Consider the following 3,798-nt stretch of genomic DNA (forward strand, 5'->3'; position numbering starts at 1 on the left):
TATTTAAATTGTTTAGTAATTAAATTTCTTTTATTTTTTAAATAATTTGTTTGGATAAAAAAATTAAAATACCTTATATTTGAATTTTTTATTTGCATCAAATAATTAAATTTCTTGTGATATATTATTTTAAGTTTAATTATGTTTTGAGTTTATGATAAATTTGGAAACAGGTTCGTCAGGCTTGTCAGGTCAATGGATCTGCCTGACACATCTGGATTGTCAGGCCCACCCGATACCTCTAGGTCGTCTGGCCGCCAAACCCGTGTGGGTCGGCGGGCTCGCCCGACCTGCTTGGGCCATCAAATCCGCTGACTCGTCTTGGTTGTCAAGTCAGTTTAGCCCATCTCTGTCTTCGAGCCCACCCGATTCGTCTGGGTCGTCAGTCCTATTTGGGTCGTCAAGCCCGGTCGACCGAGTTATGTCATAGGGTCAGTGAGGTTCGTCTGGGCTGTTGGACCAGCCCGACACATCTTGGCCGTCGTGCCTACATGGGCGGTGTGGGTTGTCAGGCTTAACCAACCTGTTTGAGTTGTCAAGCCCGTCTGACCCATATGTGTCATCAAGTCAGTCCATCCGTATAGATCGTCGGACCTGCCTGACTCGTCTGGATTGTTGGACTCGTTTGACCGGTCTGAGTCGTGGGGCTCGACTAACCCGTTTGGATCGTGAGGCCTGCCTGACCCATCTAGGTCGTGGGCCCGCTTGACCCATCTGGGTCGTCGGGCCTGCTCGACCCGTTTGTGTCGTCAAGTCGGTCTGATCCATTTGGATCGTCTGGTCAGCCCAACCTGGCATGGTTGTCAGGCTTGCCGGGTCCGTTTGAGGTGAGTCCAGAGTGTGAGGTTGAGTGAGAAGAATTTCAAATTCCACCTTTTGTTTAGGATATTTGAATTTCATCTAATTTAGCTAATTGAAATACTTCAAAAAAATGCATGCATCTTAAATGATTTTCAATTTTTCTATCCAAACAAAACATTTCATTGCAAAGAATTTCAAATTCTCCAAATAAATGAATCGCTCTTTTGAATTACCTCATCCAATTTTTTAATTATTACAAAATACTAAATGCTCAATGTATTATCTCTGCAATTCATATGGAGAAAGAAGTAGTTATTTGGTTTCAAATGACAAATAGATCTACCATTTTCAACGGGAAAAAGTGTTGTTCTATACTTTGTGATGAAAAGTTCACACCCTCTCACAGATGTCATAATAAACCATATCTACTCTTATAAGTGTTTGATGAAAATACTTTAGAATTGCAACCTGTGATAGAAGAGGTGGTACAGGATGTAATTCAAGATCATCATTTATCATATAATGCCTTAAAAAGTTCAATGGACTTGGGAACTATGAAATTTCATGGCACAATTAATGGCTTGGTGATTCAAATACCGTTGGATATTGGTAGTTCTGATAATTTTTTTCAATCTAGAATTGCAAATTATTTGAAACTGCTACTGGAAGATGCTCCTTACATGGTGATAAGTTTCAATTGTCTGGTCCTACTGAATTCAATCAACTTCGAAGAATGCATAATGCTCACGCCATAGAGGAGATTTTGACCTTGCAGTATAAGCAACAAGATGTGCTGAAAGATAGAAACGATGGTTCAAGAAATGTTTACCGAAAGAAGTGTTTGAGCAAACATCAGTTCTATGCTAAGCTGTCCAAATACTCATTTGATTTACAATAAGTGGATTCATACAGTTTCAGGATAAGGAGTGATAATAGATAAAGACAGTCAAATCAATTTTACAATGGCCAGTACCTGAAAATCTTAAACAAATTGAGAGGATTTCTTGGAAAATTTTACAATTTGTATTTTGGACCTTTTCCTATAATTAAGAATATTGGGGAAGTAGCTTATAAACTTCTTTTGCCTCCATCTGCAAAATTTCACCTGGTCTTTCAATGTTCAAAGCTCAAATTGTGTAAGGGTGATCACGCTCAGCCATATGTATCATTGCCTATTACAAATTCAAATATAAGGTCAGTGTTATAGTCATAAGCAATAAGGAGTCGACCACAAGTGCAACAACATTTAATTAAGTAAGAAGGTTTGGAAGATAATCAAGAAACTTAGGAGGATGCCATTGTCATAAAGCAGGCTTTTCCATAATTCAACCTTGAGGACAATGTTTCTTTTAAAGGGGAGGTAATGAGACAAATGTAAATGCAGAGAGAGTAATTCGAGAGAACAGAAACCAAACAAAGTGAACATATGACAAGCAATGAAACAAAAAGGCCTAGAATAACTCACTTTAAGCTAACTCATTTTGAGTGGTTCAGATATTAGTATATCAAGGTAGTTAGAAGAGAGACAAAGGAGGATAGTTGTAATATTCTTTTACTTAAGTATCAGAATTTTGTCTTTTTTTTACTTCCTTTTTTAATATCATTAAGAGGAGTTATTAATTGGTTTAATTACTTTTTTTTGTCTCTGTTTTCGTTTAAGAATGTCAAGTTTGTTCATGCAATTTAGTTATTTTTATTAAATTTTTTGAAACAAATCAAGAATTTTTCATCAACGTTAAAATTGTTAATGAAAATGGTTTACTTTGTTGATGTAATTAACATAATCTTAATGTTAATTTTGATAAAAATCCTTAATCCACTTCAAGAAAAATAATAAAAAAGATTAAATTGCATTAATTTTTTCAAAACTTGGATCCAAATTGAGACTAAAAGACATTAAGGAACCAATTTGATGTTTTTAGAAAAAAAAAATTAAATCTTATTCATATTTTGTGTGTGCTTCCTGAATTAATTTTCATACGTGATTATTATCGTAGAGGAACAACATAAAATTGATGAAACTTACGAATTTGCTTCTCCAAATTATAACTCTAAGGTTAAATACAACACACTTTAGGTAACAGATAAATTTATAGAAACTTCTCCCCCGCAATATAGAGATCGTGCAAAATACCCACAACTTTAGTTTAGGGGAGAGTTGAAAAAGAATAACGAAAAGGAAATAAATTGAAGAAAATAAAACTTAAAAACCAGAAAATGGAGAGAAAATTAAAAAATATATTTTTGGTTTAGAAGTAGAGGTAAAAAATAGTAGGGTGAAGAACCAAAATATCTATATCTAGATAAAAATTCGTTCTCGTGCGTTCTATCTACTTTCACTCTAAACACGTATTCTAATATTCAAGCTCTTTGAGGTTTCCATATAATGATAAGAACATAATTAACTGATGTTTTATTTTATTTATAAAACTGCAATCGATTTTTAATTGAATGAACCTAAATTAAATGCACAAGAAATCTCTATACGTAATTAGAGCTTATTTATCATATCTTTTAGCTAATGCTTTAAGAAACTGGGATATTAAACCTATTGTTTAGTGATATTATCTCGGTTTATGAATAGAAAAATTGTAATTATTTACATATTTACTCTTCGTTATTTTCATATTACAATTACTTTGGTAATTTACATATTTTCAATTGTTTCCCAAGTATATTCAAAAGCGATTTCTGCTTACTGTTATTCACCCAAAAATAATGCTCAGAAACTTCTTTTTTTTTTTCAGTTTTCATACATTGAAATGAACTAATAGCCAACCTGAAAAATGTAGACAACTGGGTAATGTTAAAATATTAAGAAAAAAAAGGTATAGTGAACTTGAGCAATTAATTGCCAATATTAAGGCACACCATTGTTAGAGAATGCATTAATATTGTGAAAATGGTAGTAGTTATTATACTTTTTGCTTGTATGTAGACATCGAGAAAAGATTCACATCAAGTTAAAGATAACAATCCAAGAACAACCCAACTATA

This window comes from Vigna unguiculata, chromosome 3, assembly GCF_004118075.2.
Source record: "Vigna unguiculata cultivar IT97K-499-35 chromosome 3, ASM411807v1, whole genome shotgun sequence".
Lineage (NCBI taxonomy): Eukaryota > Viridiplantae > Streptophyta > Magnoliopsida > Fabales > Fabaceae > Vigna > Vigna unguiculata.